The sequence below is a fragment of the Brachyhypopomus gauderio genome, chromosome 12 (genome assembly GCF_052324685.1).
Source record: "Brachyhypopomus gauderio isolate BG-103 chromosome 12, BGAUD_0.2, whole genome shotgun sequence".
NCBI lineage: Eukaryota > Metazoa > Chordata > Actinopteri > Gymnotiformes > Hypopomidae > Brachyhypopomus > Brachyhypopomus gauderio.
This window is the reverse complement of record NC_135222.1, coordinates 18,053,025-18,077,372: the sequence shown is the minus strand read 5'-3', so window position 1 is coordinate 18,077,372 and position 24,348 is coordinate 18,053,025. Positions and strand designations below refer to the sequence as shown.

At 45.9% G+C, this 24,348-nt stretch overlaps 1 long non-coding RNA gene across 1 annotated transcript; it reads right to left on the bottom strand.

Annotated features, from left to right (window-relative positions):
- Nucleotides 1-3,032: 3,032 nt before the first annotated feature.
- On the bottom strand, nucleotides 3,033-22,999 carry LOC143528430 (uncharacterized). Its single transcript, XR_013134455.1, has 4 exons — nucleotides 22,821-22,999; nucleotides 13,581-13,777; nucleotides 6,414-6,613; nucleotides 3,033-5,757 (listed from the first exon to the last, which is right to left on the bottom strand). It is a non-coding gene; the product is annotated as an uncharacterized LOC143528430 (long non-coding RNA).
- Nucleotides 23,000-24,348: the final 1,349 nt, after the last annotated feature.

The window sequence follows — 24,348 nt, the reverse complement described above, 5'->3', positions numbered from 1 at the left end:
AAAATCATTATTTCAATTTGAACAGAAGCTTAACAGCCCACCACACTAAGTGGTGACATTTCTGACTCCACTGCTGTGAGAGCCGTAGGTTCTGAGGTACACGATCACTTACTTTTTCACTGGACTCATCTGGAATCAGCTCCTTAAAAAACGATAAATCACCAGTGAAGAGAGCTATGATGAACTGTGACTGAAACCCTTTGTCCAGCATTAGCTGGAGTGAGATACTCAGTATAGCAACACTTTATGGCACATAATACATTACAGCATTTCATTGACATTTTAAAAGCTGCTTTCTGGAGGAGTTAATCAATGTTCCACAAACCCACAGAGTCCATCAACAATGCACAAATACAATACACTTTGGTGTGGATCTCATAATACAGAGGCCAATTTTGTATGAAAATGGTTTATTGCTACAGAATCTAAAAGGAGACTGGAAGGTATTGAGATTGAGCTTTGAGAAACTCAAAATGGAGATGGAGACGATTAAGAATTTCATCCAAAAACCTCCTAAATTTTGTGTCTCCCTCTCTAATGGCTGGAGGCACATTATGTCTGTGAGGGGAATGTTGAGGAGACGCTCCCAGTCTTACGTCTTTTCCTTTGCGTGTGTTTTTGCCCTCTCACCAAAGCATTGCTTTTGCTTTGTCGTGTGAGACTGTGACACAGCAGGGAGTGTTCTGGGATTAGGAGACACACTGGTCTCTTTGGGATTAGGGCACATCCTGCTCTCCTCAGGATTAGGGCGAGCACCGGTGGCTTCAGGGGAAGGGGGGAGGGGATAACCTGCCCGTCAAGCGAGAGTGAGGTCCGTTGGACAGCCCTCCACCCTGATGGTCTCAATCTGAACTCCTTTTTCCTCCACATGCCAGGGAGCCTGATTGCACTCTGATGCGTTACACAACAGAACAGGCGCTCAGGAGGAGCTGAAACAGTGTGGCTGTTACATCCAGCTGAGAAGGTTAACAGCCCACAATGTGATAGCCTGGGCAAAGGATGGTTGACATTTATGAAGCCTACATGTGGATTAAACCAAAGAACTGATGAACGTCTCGTTTACTGTTTAAGAGCAGCAAAAGATGTACATTTGATCTTGCATAAAGAGAACCAGACTCCGTACAGCTAAGAGATATGCAAATAGAAATCCATGTGTTATGTGTCATGAAGTCAGGCTAGTGTCTTGTTTTATTTTCATCTGCTGTACCCATGTAAACACCTCACATGAACTTCTGAAATTTAATATAATCACCTGCAGACCCATCACCCTTAGGTAACTGCAGGAATGTGTGGAATAATGATATGTGAAGAGCAATCTGGAAATGGCTGGAGATTTGGTCTTCAGTGGGATGCAGACGATGGCTTGTGTAGGACAGAAGCCCAGTTGGCACAGGACAACCAGGACTGCACTGTAAGCCAGTGTTTAGTGCGCCGTAGCATGTCACCAACAGCAGATACTGCCTGGAGCCCCCGTAAACTTCATTTCATCCTTTGTAAACTCTGTAATCCGTATCTCTCTAATCCGCGTCCGAGCAACACTCTAATTCTAATCAGAACACAAGCCGTTTCTAATGTGAGAGGGAGTGAGGCGGCTCTTCTGCAGACGTGTGCTGGGCCAGGGAGCGGGTGCACATCCGGCCTCGTGGGCTCGACTCCGGACGCCCTGCAAGAGGAGCAGCGCCAAAGCAGCGCGTGGAGCGTCAGTAACACGCTGCAAACACAGGGAGAGAACAAAGCGCGGAGACCCGTGGAGCGGCGTCTGTCTTTACCCGTGACCCTCAACAGCATTCCTGCCTTTCCAACAAAGACGCCAGACGCGCTGTCTCCGAATAAGACCCACCGTCTCGGAGGGTGTTTCCTTGACCCACTTCCTGCTTTCTTCTTGAAGGTCTTAGAACTTGTGTTTCTATTTCCCCTAACAATGCAGACTGTCCATTTCAATAAAGAGCTTTCCAGGATATATTTGGCCCATCCAAATAGAAAAAAGGCCTGAGCAAATAAATTCTCCTATTCACCTGTGACCCTGAGATCAGTGAGCAGAACAGATGCTATTGAACCCAAGTGCAGGGATGTGTTATGTACATGTATGTGTATGACGCATATCACCTTGATTTTTATGTTACTCTGCATGATTTATTTCCTCTACTCTGTACGGGTGAGACAGGTCAGATAACATGGTGATGGAGGGACTGTTGGTGGGGTGAGACGGGTCAGATAACGTGGGGACGGGGGGAGTGGTGTTGGGGTGAGACGGGTCAGATAACATGGTGATGGAGGGACTGTTGGTGGGGTGAGACGGGTCAGATAACGTGGGGACGGGGGGAGTGGTGTTGGGGTGAGACGGGTCAGATAACATGGTGACGGGGGGAGTGTTGTTGGGGTGAGACGGGTCAGATAACATGGTGACGGGGGGAGTGTTGTTGGGGTGAGACGGGTCAGATAACATGGTGATGGGGGGAGTGTTGTTGGGGTGAGACGGGTCAGATAACATGGTGATGGGGGGAGTGTTGTTGGGGTGAGATGGGTCAGATAACATGGTGACGGGGGGGGGAGTGTTGTTGGGGTGAGACGGGTCAGATAACATGGTGATGGGGGGGGAGTGTTGTTGGGGTGAGACGGGTCAGATAATGTGGTGATGGAGGGACTGTTGGTGGGGTGAGACAGGTCAGATAACATGGTGACGGGGGGACTGTTGGTGGGGTGAGACAGGTCAGATAGGGGAGGGTAGATGAGTATTTCAAAATGGAGCACTTGACAAAATCAAAGGAAGCTGAAACAGTGGCAAACGGGAATGAGTGTGATTTTCTGAAAGGATTTCTCTCAGACAGGCAATACTTCATTCCATGGCTGTGAAGATACTCTGGCCTTTATGAAATGAGATGCAGTGTGTGCCAAGGAGGGGAGAAGATAAGAGAGAAGACTGCTCTAGTACAAGGAGGTGTGTAAGGAAAAATAAAGGAAGTGCAATGCCCAATGTTTATAATGGTTTATTAATGCAGTTGTATCATGCTAGCAACATGACAGGTCAGAGTTTTACATACAAGACACATGTGTTCACCATATATACATCTTTTTGCTCTTTTTTAGCTTTAAACATGAAAGCTGCTTTCTGTGTAAAACACACACACACACACACACACACACACACACACACACACACACACACACACACACACACACACACACACACACACACACACACACACACACACACACACACACACACACACACACACACACACACACACACACACACACCCACCCATGTTGATATCCAGGCAGCTTTTGATAATGTGAACTGAAAACATTAAGCAAAAATGGAAACAATTGTGAAGCACCTCATTAGCACACAGTCTGGGCTCTGTGCAACCCCGCACACAACAGATATGTGAAATCTGGCTGTGAGTCTCTGCTTCTCCCTAATGAACCTTACATACAAGTGATGCTCATTCTCTACTCAGCAAAGAGGAAAAAGGGCCTCATCTTTGGAGATCCACGTTTGAGAAAATGGCATCTTATTAGAATCTTACATAAGACCAAAGTCTGCCTGTCCCCTGGAGGGTTCAATGAGGAGTCTAAATTTATGCATCAGGGAGTCTTACCAAATGGCAAAGTTCATTCTGTCACCCACAGGCCTAATAAGAATTTCTGCATCAGACTAACCTTGCCCTACTGACAATAACAACCTGAATGGTGGTCATCTTTCTGTTTTCATCAGACATCGTCAAGCAAACTATCAAACAGATGCTCTTAAGAGTAACTAATACTACCTATGTAGAATACTGATCACATGTTTATGCAGCATGGTTGAACTGTCTGCACTGAGCCCGCACAGTCTGACAACAGATTGAGGCTCGTGTCGAGCCGTAATCAGATTTGGTTGTTTGTTTACCTGAGCCGCAATCAGACATCAGCAAAACGTCAAGATTAACTCAAAAGAATGTGTTAAAAACTTCACAGAGTCAGAGAGAGCAAGTGAAAGAGAGAAAGACAGAGGCGGTTGTGGTTGTTTAAAAGGTGGAGAGGGGGTGTTTGGTTACTGATCACGCCCATAAAAAGCCTGGAGCTGACGGAGCTCATGGCACTGGGGGTGTATGAACACCACCAACACCACCACTGTGAGATAGAAAGCAGTACACTAAACCGTGTAAGGCCGTTACACTCAAACGTGCTGTTGGAAATGATCTGTATAATTATGAGAACACATTCCCTGCCGGGAGGCTGAGTAAGACACTCCTGAGCACAGGGGAGTGCACCTGTGCACTCTACTCCCCCTTCAACAATGGCCACTTTCACTAATGGCTCCAAAGCCTCTTAGTATAATCGCAGAACGACGGCCCTTTTCATTCCAGATTTGTCCCCTTGGCTAACTGCCATGAATCTGCACCGTGCTGTTAGAGGACGCGGTCTGGGAGCTGCCTATGGCTTGGGCTAGAACTCACACCTGCATTCTACTGCCCTGCAGAGATTGCAACCCCCCTACTGGCTCTAATGTTTCATGTTAACTGAGGTATTGGTGTTGGTCTTGGTGAGGTGTGATGGATTTGGGTTGGAACTGAACTCTGCAGCGTATCGGAGAGCTGGGAATTCCTGCCATGAACTTCATCCCCCAACCCACTTTAACTACTTAAAGCATTTTCTGGGGACCATGAAAATGTTTATAATGCAACATTAGAGGTCCAGCAAGCTGTAAGTCATGTAGTGATGTAGTTCTCTTATTTATGTTTGACAAAAGCCAGAGAATGTTTGGGGCTTAGGTTATATAGATGGTCACAGGGAGCACTGATACCTTATCACACCAGGGGAGTGGCACTGCACCGCCAATCACATCAGTCTGAACAAACAGAACTTTAAGGGAAACTTAAGGAAAAAAAAAGATTTTTTCTTATTGTCTACAGAGAAAGCATTTTTTCATGTTCACTTTAATATCAGTTTAGCATGATGTTAACATGTATAACACTTCTAGCTAATACACGGAAATCACACGAGGCAGGGACAGTCTTGTTGACGGGATGCACCATCAGTGTGATTCCAGCAAAATGGAAACAAACGTACCCCCGTGTACATGCAAGCTGATCATACGCTGGTGGGGTAACGCACTTGTGAAGCTGCACGTGTGTGTGAGTGGAATGACTGACAGGATGCTCCAACACTGACAGAGTGTCCTCAACTCACTCTGCCCTCAGCTGCCTCCCAGTACATTCCATGCATAATACACACGTATGAGTGTTGAAGTATAAAGCAAAGATGTGCCGAGAGCAAAAATACAGCTAGGGGCTGGTGTGTGGAAGACGGCGCAGTGCTGTGTGCAGGAGAGGCCGTGCTGGGCTAACGTCTGCGCTCCCTGGACCACTGTTGATCTTCAGCCTATAATTCCCATGGGGGTCGTGCTTGCCATCGCTCAGGACACCGCGGTGCACGGAATAATTATCGGACCACTGGAACGTGGCTTTTAAATGGAGCTATTTACATCATTTATTAGGTTATCTACACCTAACACACTTTTTTTTTCTTATATACAGGAGGACATAGATGGGTCATGGATATGACTTGACAGATCCTACATCAGACTGAAGCCCCCAGTTGCTCTCTGGAAGCTGGTCTCCAGAGCCCTAGTTGCATGTGCTGCTGAACTTCACACAGCTGTTGGAGGCTGGGCAGGGATTCAGATCTCCGCCCGATCTGAAGAGGCTACTGAGTCGTGGTACCTCTGCTTATTACCGAGGCATCTCCATCCAGCCATACGTCACTGCAGTTCTGTTCATGTTGAAGAGGCATATTATTTTGTAAGGATATCAAAATAATCAGAATGTTTTATTCATACACAGAGGGTATGAAATATAATTAATTTCTAGTGGTATTTTCAGACTCTGCTTTAGAGGAGCTTATTGTATCTTGTCAAATGCACATAAAAACACATTAAATTGTTAAGTCCTTATATAAAACTTATTCAGTCACAGATGGTGAAGTACTGGCTGAAATATTGATTAATTTAGTGCGATGGTGAGAATGTTCTGCATATGTTTTGGTTAAATAACCAGTAGTTCATTAGACCAGCTAGTGCAGGTGTGTGAATGGAGAATAATGAATGAAAAATGCTCAAATTTCTCAAATGGAATGCCATAAATAGTAAGAATTCATGTGTTCAGGTAGAGACCTATCATATGTTCCATAGATGAGCTGATTAATAACAAGAATCTTCTTCAGAAAACTCCAATAGTAAGTAATGGTAATGTGATTTACGTTTGCTAAACCCTCCCACTGGGGTTTAAGTCCTCCCACTGAGGGCGGAGGTTAGTAAAAGTCTGTTTAGCCCATCTGAACCTGGGGTTTTCTGGGGTTTTCTGTCCTGGGGTATGGTACATAAGTGTGAGGCGTGGTGGATGGAAGGACTGGTGTAGTGCAGCACATACCGTTGTAGCTCCCAGCAGCCCCATAACTGCTTTCGTTTTGTCTTTGTCCTGCTGCAAGCTGAACCACTGTTCACTGAGGTCAGAGACCTGTGGTTTATTCTGCAGAGAGAAGATGCTTTTGTGCACCTAGCAGCTCGCCAACTTCTCCCGTTAGCACATGGAGCAGGTTAACCTTCACTGGAATTCACACTTCTTTGGTCCTGCAGAGGCAACAACAAACACCTTGATAACCAGTTCCATCAAATCACATGTAGAACCAGTTCCAACAAATAGAATCAGTTTCAACAAACATACAGGACCAGATCGAACAAACACCCCCAGATCAATTTCTGGACCATTTGTTCTTGTGCATTTACAAATGATGTAAGAACACAGAGCAGACCCAGCAGCACCTGAGGGGCCTTATGCAGCCCTGCGGTGCTCTTAAAGGAGGACGCCATTTATAGCCTTGATTTCTCCACAGTATGGTTCAACCTGTACGTACAGACTGTACACATGTACTGGATTTAAACAGCACTTAAAGTTGACACTCTGCTCTCAGTATCTTTGTTTCCTTACATGTACTGGAAGTCAAAGCTACAAAAATTGTGTCACTGTTCATTTATTCTCACAATGCACGACAGTGCACACAATGCACAGTGCCACCAACATAACTGGAGAAAGATAATCATCTCTTTTGTTTTATAAGGGTCCTAACAGCACAGTTGGCAGGACAGACCTTTGCTTTAAGAGGCTCAGCAGGGAACTGCTGTAGTTCACTGGTTTTTGGTACTCCAGCTGAGTAGCTGAAGCTTCTGTCCATCAACACACAGTGGATTCCAGCCACCGAGTAACCGGTGGGCATGTTCCTCCCTCGTCTAACCCACCCGCACGACCAATATACACATACGTCTAACCCACCCGCACGACCAATATACACATACGTCTAACCCACCCGCACGACCAATATACACATACGTCTAACCCACCCGCACGACCAATATACACATACGTCTAACCCACCCGCACGACCAATATACACATACGTTTAACCCACCCGTACGACCAATATACACATACGTCTAACCCACCCGCACGACCAATATACACATACGTCTAACCCACCCGCACGACCAATATACACATACGTCTAACCCACCCGCACGACCAATATACACATACGTCTAACCCACCCGTACGACCAATATACACATACGTCTAACCCACCCGCACGACCAATATACACATACGTCTAACCCACCCGCACGACCAATATACACATACGTCTAACCCACCCGCACGACCAATATACACATACGTCTAACCCACCCGCACGACCAATATACACATACGTCTAACCCACCCGCACGACCAATATACACATACGTCTAACCCACCCGCACGACCAATATACACATACGTCTAACCCACCCGCACGACCAATATACACATACGTCTAACCCACCCGCACGACCAATATACACATACGTCTAACCCACCCGCACGACCAATATACACATACGTCTAACCCACCCGCACGACCAATATACACATACGTCTAACCCACCCGCACGACCAATATACACATACGTCTAACCCACCCGCACGACCAATATACACATACGTCTAACCCACCCGCACGACCAATATACACATACGTCTAACCCACCCGCACGACCAATATACACATACATCTAACCCACCCGTACGACCAATATACACATACGTCTAACCCACCCGCACGACCAATATACACATACGTCTAACCCACCCACATGTCTAACCTACCTCATCATAAAATTAGCTCATGATACAACCATCATTGCACTGATTTAATGCAATAGTGAGTCAGCTGAGTGTGGAGTCATAATAATAAACCTTTAACTCCAACAGGTTTTTGTCTTAGGCTCCTACAGCACTTCTACAGGAATGCCACTGAATCTATAACTGGAATCAAATCGCAACTCGTAGAATGCACTGCAGGAAAGCGGAGAGGTGGAAAAAAGGTAAAAAGGTTGAAGAACAGTGGAACAGAGGGAATAAATCTACACTACCCACTACACATGCAAAACCTCTAGCATCTCCATCTCCTCAAAATCACCATGGATACAGCACTTCTACCCTCCTGGTTTCTGGACAGTGCCACAGAACTTCACAATCAGACAATCGGACATCATTTCCTATCCACTCATCTCTGATGTTATTAAAATGTAAGTCATCATCATCAAGTTTAATTTCGGCTATATTTTATCACGCCTACATTCACACTTGTGTGTACGTATCTAATTATTCTTTGGCCTGTCCACTTGCTGTGATTTGTGCTACCACTATTACCACTTAATCATTCAGTCTCAGAAGCAACAAAGTTCAGCAAAGTGAACTTGTATTTTTGTGCTTCGTAATTCGTGTATTTGTATTCTACAGCCACACACTAGATCCAAGTTATATTTCATCGTACTTATACAGAGAGAGTAAAGGGATCTTGTAACTGGCTAAACTCTGATACCTCTTGCCTGGCTGAAGGTTGTGGAGAAACGTTGGAAGAACCTCACAGAACGACTCCATCATGAAACATCGCTGCACGTTCTGCAGGGGTGTCACTCCCACTGCTGTTCACCCTTTTCTTGTCAATGGGAATGAATGTCTACAGCTGCATGTGAATGCATTACATCAGAAATGGTGTCCCCCTTTTCTGGCTAAATTAGGTGCCAATCACGCGGTTCATACAACTGGTCACATGACCACGCCACCGGGCATGCGACACCAGACGTGCGTCTAGACCGAGGACAAAAGATTTACATGCTCTGCATTTTCCACTTTGAAATGACTCCCTTTGACAGGACTTTACAGAGGACGGCAGTGCAGAGGCGATCACATAGGGAATTCAGCGTATGAGAACAGAACCAGCACGCTGAATGCACGCTACCTTGGAGACTACAAAAGCGAAACTACAGAATAAGAGTTCTACACGACTCCTGCAATTAAATCAGTTTTGCTAAACCAACAGTAGCACAATATGTTATTTAATCAATTGCTATTTTCATTTTGACCTTGCTTGCATTTCTCATTTATTTTAAGGAAAAAGCATCAAGCCTTTGGGTTCATATGTATGGCAAAGTCTAAAACAAAAATCATTATAAACTTTTTTTTATGTTTTATCATTATTTTGTAGGGAACGTGGATGAATATCACTGCAAAACAAAAGTGCAATCAGTGATCAACTATTCACTTCCTGCACAAGTTCCATTCCATTTTATATCGTCATTTTGTTTGTAGTCTGAGAAGCGTTGTTCCACATGGACACGTCTGAGCAGCTACAGGGTTGCAGCAACACAATAACTCTGCTGATGTGTAAGCACGTGCAGAGGGCCGTTCTCTGGGTGGATGGCGTCTGCTCGGCGGCAGGCTGACGGGCTCAGCTCTGCTCCTCATGGCCGTGTCTTCAGCACCTGCCCCACTCCTGCCCCAGTCTGGGTCACACACACGCCACAAAGAGCCCAGGATGGCTGGAATCTTCTCCCCATGTTGACAGGTAAAACACAGCATTGCTCAAAGAGCTTTGTGAGTGAATTTGCCTGTTTTAGCTTAAGATTTCAAGAGGGGAGGAGAGAGTTTGCATTCACTCTCAAAGCAAACAAATGGAAAGGCCTGGAGCTCCAGTGCTAATGACGGCGAGCCCTGCCCCAGTAAAACGAGCAGGGATCAGGCCACAGGGGCACGGAGCACACCCATGTTCTCTCCAGATCTGGAGCTACCTCGGGCCTCACTAGATACCGTTGCTAGGCACGTGGGAAGAGTCATCGTAGACATGCACACGCAGCTTGCGTAGTTGGTTGCTAGGATGCTGCACACTTTTCCGTTACAAAGGACTTCCGCACTTAGGGGACTTAAATCAAAGTGCATGTGATCAGTGGCTTGACATCAAGGGGACATGTTATTCTTCAAGGTTTCATTCTACCAGCTCTTCCACCTTGTTAACTGTCAGCCATGTGAGCAGACTCACACACACACACCCTGCTACGCATGTCCTGCCTCACACACCCCGCTACGCTAGTCACGTGGGGCTAGTGTTGACTTCTGTGCTCATGTGGCATGAAATAACATCCTCACTAATTGCACACAATTGTTTTTTTTTTACTTTTTATAAAATAAAAATAAAAAAAAGAGGTCAGAAACTTGAGGACCAGACGCAGGTAGTTGAGACTCCTGGTCCAGCCAGCGTCATCGCTTAAAACGCCGTCCAGCTGCGATGATTGGAGGCATGATGGAGGGAAAGAAAAGGACCTGGACACTGGAATAGCAGTGATTCATCACGTGAACACTCACTCACACACACACACACACACACACACACACACACACACACACACACACACACACACACATGCGCGCGCACATATGTGTACACACGCACGCACTCTCTCTCTCACACACACACACACACACACACACACACACACACACACAAACACACACACACACATGCGCGCGCACACACACACACACACACACACACACACACACACACACACACACACACATGCGCGCGCACATATGTGTACACACGCACGCACTCTCTCTCACACACACACACACACACACACACACACACACACACACACACACATGCGCGCGCACATATGTGTACACACGCACGCACTCTCTCACACACACACACACACACATATATGTGTACACACGCACGCACTCACTCACACCCGCATGCACACACACAGGCACGCATACACATGCACATACACACGCGCGCACGTATGTGTACACACGCACGCACTCACACACACACACACATGCACATACACACGCACACGGGATATGCTTTTTGTTTTCAGGGTTCCCTGCTGTCTCTTTGCAAGGTCCTTGTGCTATAATTACACCATAAACAGTTTGCCATTTTATTTTTTTATTCCTACATGCAATAACATTATTGTAATTTCCTATGATAATATAAGGATTGTATGGTGGAGCTCTGGATGTGTTAGATCAACATATTACAAAAGGCTCCTGCGGTTCAGTCCTGGGTTATATTTGCCTTTTTGCTGTAAGCTCATTCTGATTCAAAAGTGACTCTGTTTTTCTACTGCAGGATATTACACAAAGCACATTTAGAAGGAAATCAAGGCTGAATAATAACATTTGGCATTCAGTATTTTTAAAGCACATTGCAGTGCTTATGTTTGTTTTGCATGCAGTTTATTGTACACCTTTCTTGTTTCTAAACCAAAAACACAAAGCACAAGTGGCCTTTGACGTCACACACAAACTCAAATCAACACAAAAAATATATAATAATAAATAAAATTATAAAATTCAGTGAATTCAATGTTGCTAAGGTAACAATCTCACATTGGATGACTTAGTTGAAAGGGACATGTAGCACTGAGCGTATTCATCATGTGAACAGTTATTAAACTGGTACTGATTTCATCTCTCCATGTAACCAAGGGGGCGGTGGCATTCAGCCTACTCAGAGGGCCAATCACATGCTCTTAAACTCCCTACCTGGGACAACCCAATGATGGGGCTAGCCAATGAGGAGAGTCTTAAAGAGAGTGTGTAACCTCCAAACCTGCAGACTAGGAACAGCACATAACTATGGTTCACAGACACGTATCAGTACAAGACAAAGCTTATTTACCCATTTACATATTATTAAATATATTCGTGCTTCTGTTCATATTTCTGCACAGGAGAAATTGTTTAGTGAATATATTTGTGATTATCCAGTTCCTGAATATAAACTCTCCATGTATGCGGTTTAAAAAATAAAGCACCATGCTCTTTTTCCAGTGTTAAATATCAACTTAAAATTATATAAAGTTCTAAATATATAAATATGATAAGAGGGTTAGAACAATTTTCCCATTATATGAAACACCAAAACAGGTTGTCAAATAGGTGAAAATATGGATCCACTTCAGGTTTTTAATGCAGCTAAGTGAGTGAAATTGAATCGTTATTAAATTGAATCAATGGTAAATTTAAATGTTATTATTGAATCATTAGTAAAACTCTCTTTATTCCATTAGCTCTGTGGTTCAGTTAAACTGAAACCAAACCTTTGCTCAAAGACCTTACACATCTCCCTTCTATCTCTTATTTCTCTCCTCCTCCTCCTCCTTCACTGTCTCGTCTCACACACTCCTTTCAAATGACTTCTTGTGATTGAGAAAATAACATTAATAACATTAACAATAAAGTTTTTTGCTGAGACGTGAGTGTTCTCTTTCCGGCATTCTTTGCTATAGATGAGCAGATCATGAAGTGGACTGCAGCGACTGTGTCATGTCAGTAGATCATGAAGTGGACTGCAGCGACTGTGTCATGTCAGTAGATCATGAAGTGGACTGCAGCGACTGTGTCATGTCAGTAGATTATGAAGTGGACTGCAGCGACTGTGTCATGTCAGTAGATCATGAAGTGGACTGCAGCGACTGTGTCATGTCAGTAGATCATGAAGTGGACTGCAGCGACTGTGTCATGCCAGTAGATCATGAAGTGGACTGCAGCGACTGTGTCATGTCAGTAGATCATGAAGTGGACTGCAGCGACTGTGTCATGTCAGTAGATTATGAAGTGGACTGCAGCGACTGTGTCATGTCAGTAGATCATGAAGTGGACTGCAGCGACTGTGTCATGTCAGTAGATCATGAAGTGGACTGCAGCGACTGTGTCATGTCAGTAGATCATGAAGTGGACTGCAGCGACTGTGTCATGTCAGTAGATTATGAAGTGGACTGCAGCGACTGTGTCATGTCAGTAGATCATGAAGTGGACGGCAGCGACTGTGTCATGTCAGTAGATCATGAAGTGGACTGCAGCGACTGTGTCATGTCAGTAGATCATGAAGTGGACTGCAGCGACTGTGTCATGTCAGTAGATCATGAAGTGGACTGCAGCGACTGTGTCATGTCAGTAGATCATGAAGTGGACTGCAGCGACTGTGTCATGTCAGTAGATCATGAAGTGGACTGCAGCGACTGTGTCATGCCAGTAGATCATGAAGTGGACTACAGCGACTGTGTCATGTCAGTAGATCATGAAGTGGACTGCAGCGACTGTGTCATGTCAGTAGATCATGAAGTGGACTGCAGCGACTGTGTCATGCCAGTAGAGTTTTATGATGCAGTAAGGGAGCGTGCTCATGTGTGCAGATGTAACTGAGCTAACCTGATAAGAGCCTGTGGGGCTGGGGGTAGCGTTTCCCAGGCGGACACATGAAGAGCTAAATTATTCAGCTGGGTGATGGCAGGCAGTCTCAGTGCTGTTCATCGCTTCAAGCTTCACGGTCCCGCAGCCATTACAGATTCAGGACATGCTGCTCCTATTACAACTGCACTGTCTGGAAATCCATGACCGCGTTGGCACTGACGGAGGAGAGAAAAAAAACATGGTCACTTCACACAGGAAGAGGGGCACTGTGGAAATAGCCCCCTTCACTGCAGGCTTCGCCCGTCAGGTGAAACCGAATGTCACTTGGATTGCAAGATGTAAATGTTTAATCATCAGTGTTTCTGCAGTGACACTAAGACAAAAAGCACCACAAGCAGTGAAAGACAGTGTCCCTGTCCTCTCTAAGTCAATCTCCATGTCTTTACTCCAGCTTCTCCAAGCAGTGTCTGCAGTGAGACAGCGATGTCAAACAGAAGACCTGATCTGTCCAGAGACGTCTCTGTCCCGACAGTCACGACAGATGTGGGGACAGACGACAGGTGTGTGTGGCTGGTGACTCCGCCCACACAGGTGCGTGTCTTCATCATGTGCACGTGCTGCTTGATCAGACAGCTACACGATGACACCCTGCAGCCATCGTGATTTCATACACAGGAGCCAGTCACACAAGAGACGAGCAGACAAAGGTAAGAGCTATAAAAGACCCCTGAAGGGCCGTCTAAGCACACACTTCTCTTTCTCTCTAAAGTGGTAGAAAAAAAACATGGATTTTGTTGTTTGTTTTTCTATCTGTTTCTGCCATTCAGAAGCAAGTTTATCCCTTCTGCCCCCTGTTGGTATGTATGTATGGATGGATGGATGGATGGATGGATGGATGGATGGATGGATGGATGGATGGATGGATGGATGGATGGATGGATGGATGGATGGATGGATGGATGGATAGAAAGTTTATTTAATCCCGGTGGGAAATTCACATATTGCAGCAACTCCAGTACAATCAAAAACAAAATACACTATACAAACTTAAGATTAAAGAGAATGATAATAATAATAACAGTATCATAAATTTAAAAACACACAGCTGTGGCATGACAGTAATAAGCAGTTCACAGTGATCTCTTTATGATAGATAAAATTAGTCTGTAATGCACGAGTGTTATTATTGCAAATGGACAAAAGTGGCAGAGCACAAAATACAGTGATTAAAAACGGTGTTAAGTGTCCAAGTTTAGAGTGTTTAAAGTGCAGTGATTTAAAAACGGTGTTAAGTGTCCAAGTTTAGAGTGTTTAAAGTGTCCAGCTCATGCTCAGTCATTCAAAAAGTGTAAAGTGTCCAAGTTTAAAGTGCCAGCTTGTGCTCAGTTATTCAGAGAATTGTTGGTGTCTGTTGGTGTCCTGGCACTGTGTGTGTTGTGCAGTGTGATCGCTGTTGGTACAAACGATCTCCTGTACCTCTCCTTTCTACACCTGAGCTGTCGGAGTCTGTTGCTGAAGGTGCTCTGCTGTCCGACCAACAGCCCATGGAGGGGGTGTGTATTATTGTCCAGTATATCTGTGAGCTTGCTCTGTGACCGGTTGTTAACCACCACCTCGAAACCATCCAATTGGTAGCCAAGCACGGAACCCGCCTTCTTCTATCAGACATGATATCATGATATGTATCAGACATGATATGACACATTATTACCAAACAGGTCTGGGCTGTCTGCACTTACAGTCTCAGCGGACAGCAGACATGCAGAATTTAACAAACCTTCATGCTCACGGGTGGAAAGGCACTTGAACTGTGCATAAGCCACTTGTAAAATGTCACCGTCTGATTTTTTGCTGACAAGAAATGTGTTCCTTGTCTGCACCTCAAAGCGTGTGAAGCTGAAAACAGCTGAATGTGGCACACGCTCAGGAAATCCTCAGAATTTTATCTCTGTTGTTAAATGAGAGAGCGGGAGAGAAAACCCTGGCTGGGACACAACAACACAAACACAGGTGGTAACAAGAAACAGCGTGAATTTATGATTTTTATAGGTCATCATTTCAGAAATGTGTGCCAGTGGTAAGATAAGAAAGAAAGAACACCTCCACAGGCCTTGAAGCTTGTTGTCCACAACTGGGCAGAAAGGACAAAATGAAGGATTGGTGCATAACCGGGTGGAGAGAGAAAAGGTTATAAACACCCAGATAAACAAACACACAAACACCCAGAAAAATAGCACTTAAAAACACCCAGAATGAATAGCGTTTCACTTCTGGACTGCACTTCTAAGACTAATGCAAAAGACCTAACGCAAAAAAAGCAGACACACAGCTGCTGACCGTAGGCGTGTCCATGGGGAGGAGACCAGCATACGTGCGGGAGAACCCACAGGGACCAGGGACCTGCAGGAGTTACTGGGTCATGCATTGACTGGCAGCGGCGTGCACGTCACAGATGATGGGGCCGAGCCCCTCGGTCAGTTACGCAGCTAAAACTGCGTGTTTCACAGAGAATGAGTCGTGTAGGGAGAAAGGCACGCACTTACAGAACACACGTGTGCTCTCTGGATGAAGGAAAATCACCTGCAAAAACACTTCACGTGTCCATTTCTTACCTCACGAACCAGATAATATAGAGCGTGCACACGCTGTGCCATGAGCTGATTACCTGCGAAAAGGCTTTAAGTGTGATGTGTTAAATAAACAACCTCAGACAATCAAGTAACAGATTGTTCCCCATTACTACTAAGGATTATATCCACTGTTTCTAAAGTATATTGTCAGTCTGTCTATCTACTGACAAGCTATAAGATACAATTTGGGCTTCCAGATACAGTCCTCAAACTGGACTTGTAGTGTATGAATGCACATCTCTCTCTCCCCCTCTTTCTCTCTCCCTCTCTCTTTCTCTCTCCCTCTCAACATCACACACATTCACACAATACCGTCATCTATTTCCCCCTGTACAATCAGTGCAGGATCTCATCACTAATGAATGAAGAGTTCAATAAGTCAATCAGAGCAGGACTGCGTTCCCATGGGCCTGGAGTGGGCTTTGTTTCACGCTGCAGTGCTCTGCTCAAAGGCCTGGAGGTCTGAGCCTGTCGCCCTGCCTCAGGGCTCTTTGCTATGCAGAACAAGCAGCCTCGTTGGGCCAAAACCACGCGTTAACACAAGGCGATTTGGGGACGAGATAAACAGACCCCAGTTTCCCTCAGCAAGAAGTAGAGGAATTCTGTTTCTTACAAATAGTTGCTGTGTGCGAGAATGTTTGCGTGTGATAGACTTTTTGTGTGCGAGAGGCTGTTTGCATGTGAGAAGCTGTTTGCGTGTGAGACTGTGTGTGTGTGTGTGTGTGTGTGTGTGTGTGTGAGACTGTTTGTGTGTGTGAGACTGTTTGTGTGTGTGAGAGAGACTGTTTGTGTTGTGCAGTAAACCTACTGTCACCGTCTTTCTCTGCAAACCAGGTCATGAGTCATCACTACTGATTCACTCCGACAGGCAGTTTTTTGTGCAGAAAAATGTGTAAAAACGTGCCAAATGTGTCAAGCAGGTTTCAGAATACGCATATTCATATTCACATATTTATATCCACATTCCAGAACAGGTGGAATGATGGATGGGTGTTCTAGATTTCAGGACACCATTGACATTCAATTAAATAGTAACCCTCCCCCACCACACACACACACACACACATACACACATACACAGAGTAACAATTCAAAAAAAGTAAACTGATAAAACATTAGGACAATGCACCAGCTCCCTTCGCAAAGTGACAGTCACCGCTAAGATAATGAAAACTTAAGCCAGAAGCTCTTTCTGCACGTTACCGGAACCCCCTAAACACTCCACACAGCAGACGCAGCCTCTCCATACAGCTCACACGTGACCTGAACTCCCATAACCACACCACACAGCAGACGCAGCCTCTCCATACAGCTCACACGTGACCTGGACTCCCATAACCACACCACACGGCAGACGCAGCCTCTCCATACAGCACACACGTGACCTTAACTCCCATAACCACACCACACAGCAGACGCAGCCTCTCCATACAGCTCACACGTGACCTGAACTCCCATAACCACACCACGTGGCACACGCAGCCTCTCCATACAGCACACACGTGACCTTAACTCCCATAACCACACCACACGGCAGACACAGCCTCTCCACACAGCTCACACGTGACCTGAACTCCCATAACCACACCACACGGCAGACGCAGCCTCTCCATACAGCTCACACGTGACCTGAACTCCCATAACCACACCACACTGCAGACACAGCCTCTCCATACAGCACACACGTGACCTGAACTCCCATAACCACACCACACGGCAGACACAGCCTCTCCATACAGCTCACACGTGACCTTAACTCCCATAACCACACCACACGGCAGATGCAGCCTCTCCACACAGCTCACACGTGACCTGAACTCCCATAACCACACCACACGGCAGACGCAGCCTCTCCATACAGCTCACACGTGACCTGAACTCCCATAACCACACCACGTGGCACACGCAGCCTCTCCATACAGCACACACATGACCTTAACTCCCATAACCACACCACACAGCAGACGCAGCCTCTCCATACAGCTCACACGTGACCTGAACTCACATAACCACACCACACGGCAGATGCAGCCTCTCCATACAGCTCACACGTGACCTGAACTCCCATAACCACACCACACTGCAGACACAGCCTCTCCACACAGCTCACACATGACCTGAACTCCCATAACCACACCACACGGCAGATGCAGCCTCTCCATACAGCTCACACGTGACCTGAACTCCCATAACCACACCACACGGCAGACGCAGCCTCTCCATACAGGTCATACCACTGCAACAAACATCTGCTTAAAAATAATGCAAGCAGTAGCACGGCAGATGTTGAGGTTATGTTAATTCCTTGCAAAATATAAATTAGAGGAGGCACAAACAGCTGAATGATATGTACCTGCAGGTAATGATAATGTATTCTAACCTATTCTAATGATAAGGTATTCTAACCACAGAGGCCCACATTGGCTGGTGTGGTACCACCAGGACTGACCGGCATGCAGGAGACCTGCTGGTCAGAGGTGACACAAAGTTATTTCTAGGGTTGCCAACTCTCATGCATTGAGCGTGAGACACACGCATTTGACCGTCTTCACACGCTCTCACGCCACACTTCCGATTTCTCACGCCGAAAAAAAAATCTAGTTTATTTACCTCTGATCCATATCCATGATTCAATGAGTTACTAGTTCGCTCTGGCGCCAACCACTGGCGATCAATCTTGATATAATACTTAATTTGTGTCCATTTTACAAGCCGCCCGGTAACAACTTACGTTGTAACAAATACTGAGTGAAGGTCCCTGCCAATAAAATATGAATTTACTGAACTTTAAGTCTTGAGAAGAGCACTGAGCACACTCCCCTCTGCTCCCCTCTCCTCCCTTCTCCTCCCCTTTGCTCCCCTCTCCTCCCTTCTCCTCCCCTCTCCTCCCTTCTCCTCCCCTCCGCTCCCCTCTCCTCCTTTCTCCTCCCCTCCGCTCCCCTCTCCTCCCTTCTCCTCCCCTCCGCTCCCCTCTCCTCCCTTCTCCTCCCCTCCGCTCCCCTCTCCTCCCCCTCTCCTCCCTTCTCCTCCCCTCCGCTCCCCTCTCCTCCCTTCTCCTCCCTTCTCCTCCCCTCCGCTCCCCTCTCCTCCCTTCTCCTCCCTTCTCCTCCCCTCCGCTCCCCTCTCCTCCCCCTCTCCTCCCTTCTCCTCCCCTCCCCTCCCTTCTCCTCCCCCTCTCCTCCCTTCTCCTCCCCTCCGCTCCCCTCTCCTCCCTTCTCCTCCCCTCTCCTCCCTTCTCCTCCCCTCTGCTCCCCTCTCCTCCCTTCTCCTCCCCTCCGCTCCCCTCTCCTCCCTTCTCCTCCCCTCTCCTCCCTTCTCCTCCCCTCCGCTCCCCTCTCCTCCCTTCTCCTCCCCTCCGCTCCCCTCTCCTCCCCCTCTCCTCCCTTCTCCTCCTCTCCGCTCCCCTCTCCTCCCTTCTCCTCCCCTCTCCTCCCTTCTCCTCCCCTCCGCTCCCCTCTCCTCCCTTCTCCTCCCCTCCGCTCCCCTCTCCTCCCTTCTCCTCCCCTCTCCTCCCTTCTCCTCCCTTCCCTTGTCGTCTCCTCCATTCTCCTCCCCTCCTCTGCCCTCCCTTGTGCTCCCTGTGGACAGATGTGTCAGTAGGGTTGAGGTGAAGTGCACACTGATGGATGAGCCACTGATGGAGATAAAGGGATGGTGTGTGTGTGTGTGTGTGAGGTGTGTGCATGAGGTGTGTGTGTGTGTGTGTGTGAGGTGTGTGTGTGAGGTGTGTGCATGAGGTGTGTGTGTGTGTGTGTATGTGGTGTGTGTGTGTGTGTGTGTGTGTGTGTGTGTGTATGTGGTGTGTGTGTGTGTGTGTGTGTGTGTATGTGGTGTGTGTGTGTGTGTGTGTGTGTGTGTGTGTGTGTGTATGTGGTGTGTGTGTGTATGTGGTGTGTGTGTGTATGTGGTGTGTGTGTGTGTATGTGGTGTGTGTGTGTATGTGGTGTGTGTGTGTGGGAGAGGTGTGGGTGTAAGGAATTCGTGTATTGGAGGTTACTCCGCCCTCTGTTCTCTGGGCTTCTGGACTTACTGCACACGTGACTTTGCTTTGTGCAGCTTCTCAAAGACGGTCACAATCTTTCAGACGACGGTGTTATACTGCTCCAGAGGACTTATCTTCTTTTGCCAAGACCAACAAAAGAGAGAAGAGTGATTTGTGATCCTTTCAGTACATTTCTGGGTCTAGTTTTGACCACAACAGCTGCATTGAAAGGAGAACGATAACAATAACGTGATGGAAGCATGGAAGCCACACGTACGCGTCTCACGTGGCCCTGGGACAACCTAGGAATAAGCGCAGCACTCTACCACCATCTCCAAATCCTGCTCCATGTCTTGAGAAGTGCTGATTATCAATCATAGTTGTAGATTTAATCCTGAAAATGTTCTGGGGTGGGCGGAGCTCCAGAAAACGTTCCAATGGACAGATGCAAGTATGCATCCTGGTACTCCCTAATTGCATTTAACCATGGTTGTGGAGAATTATCTGTATTTGTGACATCCACAATCCAGACAGGAAAATGAGCAGTAGTATCAGTGCTGTACACAGTACTTGAGATGCACAACCCCAGTTCCACAGTGCTGGCATACAAAGAGCGCGGGAGCAGACATAGGTGTACCACAAAGAAACTCAACAAAGACAAACGCTAAAGCACAGCAATACAGCAGCAACACCGTAGCAATACCGCAGCAACACCACAACAATACCGCAGCAACATCGCAGTAACACCACAGCAATACCGCAGCAACACCACAACAATACCGCAGCAACACTGCAGTAACACCGTAGCAATACCGCAGCAACACCACAACAATACCGCAGCAACACCACAACAATACCGCAGTAACACCACAACAATACCGCAGCAACACCACAGCAATACCGCAGCAACACCACAACAATACCGCAGCAACACCACAACAATACCGCAGCAACACCACAACAACACCGCAGCAACACCACAACAATACCGCAGCAACACTGCAGTAACACCGTAGCAATACCGCAGCAACACCACAACAATACCGCAGCAACACCACAACAATACCGCAGCAACACCACAACAATACCGCAGCAACACCGCAGTAACACCGTAGCAATACCGCAGCAACACCACAACAATACCGCAGCAACACCACAACAATACCACAGCAACACCGCAGTAACACCGTAGCAATACTGCAGCAACACAACAATACCGCAGCAACACCACAACAATACCACAGCAACACCACAACAATACCGCAGCAACACAGCAGCAATACTGCAGCAACACCGCAGTAACACTACAGTAACACTGTAGCAATACCGCATTAACACCACAGTAACACCACAGTAACACCGTAGCAATACCGCAAGAGCCACACAGAAAGTAGTAACTATATATAGTTATAAGCAGTGATGCCGGTAACGCGTTACTTAGTAACGCGTTACTGTAGTCGGACTACTTTTTTCAGTAACGAGTAGTCTAACGCAACTACTATTTAAAAACTAGTAGTCAGATTAAAGTTACTTATCTAAAACATCGTGCGTTACTATTTCTGCATTTCGGGGGAACGTAGGTTATTCATTCTTATTTTTTGGCTACACGTTTCTTGCGCGGTTATGTCATTTCTGCGGCGCCAAAGTCAGATGGAAGGAGAGGGTCGCCTTTAGCAGCTGGAAATACAGGCATTATTTTGATTTTATTTCGGTTAAGGATGACAACATTAAGGTGCGTTGTACACTCTGTGCTGGCGACAGAGTGCTGTCTACTTTCAAAAACACAACGTCAAACCTGAAAAAAACCGGGGGGTGGCGGCGAACGTAAATTGTTACCGGGCGGGGTGTAAAATGGACTAAATTCAGTATTATATCACGATCTATCGATCGCCGGTGGTTGGCGCCAGATCGAACTAGTAACTCATTAAATCATAGATATGGATCAGAGGTAAATAAACTAGATTTTTTTTCGGCGTGAGATATCGAAAGTGTGGCGTGTGAGCGTGTGAAGACAGTCAAATGCGTGTGTCTCACGCTCAATGCGTGAGAATTGGCAACCCTGTAAGTGGGCGGAGTTGAACAGAAAGACTGTCTTATTTATTTATTTATTTTAAAAACAACAAAGCCTATTTCAAGAAAAAGTTTACAAATGCCAGTGTCATTTTTGATGTTCCGGTTAAAATACATGTCAATAAAGTGAGTATTGGCAGAACTGGTAGTCATTTTCCTGTTATAGGGGCGGGGGATCAGCCTCTGCTGAAAGTAACTAAAAGTAATCTAACTTAGTTACTTTTAAAAGCAAGTAGTCAGTAACTTAACTGAGCTACTTTTTAAAGAAGTAGTCAGTAGTCGGATTACTGTTTCAAAGTAACTATGGCAACACTGGTTATAAGTATATATATATATATATATATATATATATATATATATATATATATATATATATATATATATATATATATATATATATATATATATAAATCTTCTAGAAAATAAGGGGTCTTTGTTCCCCCACAAGTGCTAATGTGCTTTAAAGATCAAAGTTCCCATGGGCTGCATTCAGGCCGGCAGTCTCAAGATGAGACCACATTTCACATCTATTAGCTACTATGAACACAAAGGGGTCTCCAGGCTCCAGGCACTGACCTATATTCCATGTTACAGCTCACCCTGAACAGCAGGTCCTCAAGACAGCATTAGTCATACGGCTGAACGAAGGCAGTGTCTGGGGGGAAAAAACACCAGCACACTGACTGACATTTGGAGTCATCTAGGACAGCAGTTTCATACAATGGAGAAACCAAACGATTATTTGGCAAATTTCTGACGTGACTGATACTCACAGCCAGGCGTGACGTGACTGAAGCCAGGCGGGAAAACTGACTTCAGGGGCTTGTTAACGGTTGACATGGAAACGATGCAAGACAAATGTAAGAAGACTCAAATGGCAAGCAGCACGTCGTTAAGCTAACGATAACGGTGTTCAGTTAACATCAGCATGAGGTACGTGTTGAGGTACGGTTTCTGCATTGTTGTGCAGACGTGTTATGTACGTTCTCTTATGAAGGTTCAGACTGCACTGCTGATCAGGTGAAGCTGTACAGTTATAACAGGCTTAATGATAAAGACATTCAAACTATGTCAAACATCCATTCATATTTAACCATTTTTGACTTCATATAACTGCGTAGAATGTAGAATCGACTCTGAGCTGTCAACACAACATTTGAGAACCTGTTTGAACACAGCTATAATGATCAGCTCTGTAATGAGCTCTAAAAGCATAAATGGCTACTTTTACAATTGGGATGAATGATTTAATTTCTTGAGCCACATGTGAAGTAAAATGTCACTCAAAAGTGGAAACTGCTCTACTGCTCTTGTCTGGTTCTTTGTAGAATTCTTCTGCTATTTGACCTGTAGAGAACTAAGAAACTGTGTTATTCTGGCTCTGTTTCATTGGCCTAAATGGTGGTGAGGGGGTTTACCTTTTTATAATTGATGTAGACCAGGAAAATGTCAGGGTGCACCTTCAGAGGTTTTGGTACTAGCTAAAAAAAATGAAAATCAATATGAGAGTATATAACAGTAATGTGGTTACAACTTTGGCTAGACATTACAGCTGAAATTAACTGCGTGTCCACATGAGTGTCTGCTTTCTGTAATCAATACCAGCAACAGCGCGTCTCTAGAGTATAACTAGACAGTCTCTCCTCCTCTCCCACTGCACCACCATAATTACAATCTCATTATACAAGAACAGCAGGGTGTTTCTTTGGAGGAAACTCAATTTCAACACAGTGCTACACTCCTTTCTCCCTGGACCTGGTCCAGAGACATCTTTCATATGCATTTTACGAGGATAACTGACGTTTCAAAGGCAGCATTGTTATTCTCCATTTTCTGCCTGGGCAGTTGTAGCGTTTCACCTCAGACACAAGGGCAGATGACAGTGCGGCGGGGCTGTTTCTCCTCCGTCGTGAGTTTATAGTCGGGAACAGGAAGGAAACAGTATTATCCTGATTGAACAGCAGTGCACACTGTGAGCTTTGAGAAGATATAGGCCATTCACAGCAGAAACACACACAGCTCAGTAACTATTAAAGACTCTTTAATTACTTTTGTCGTATTCTGTCAGTCATGATTGTATTGTTTGTTGTTTTTTTTTGTTTTA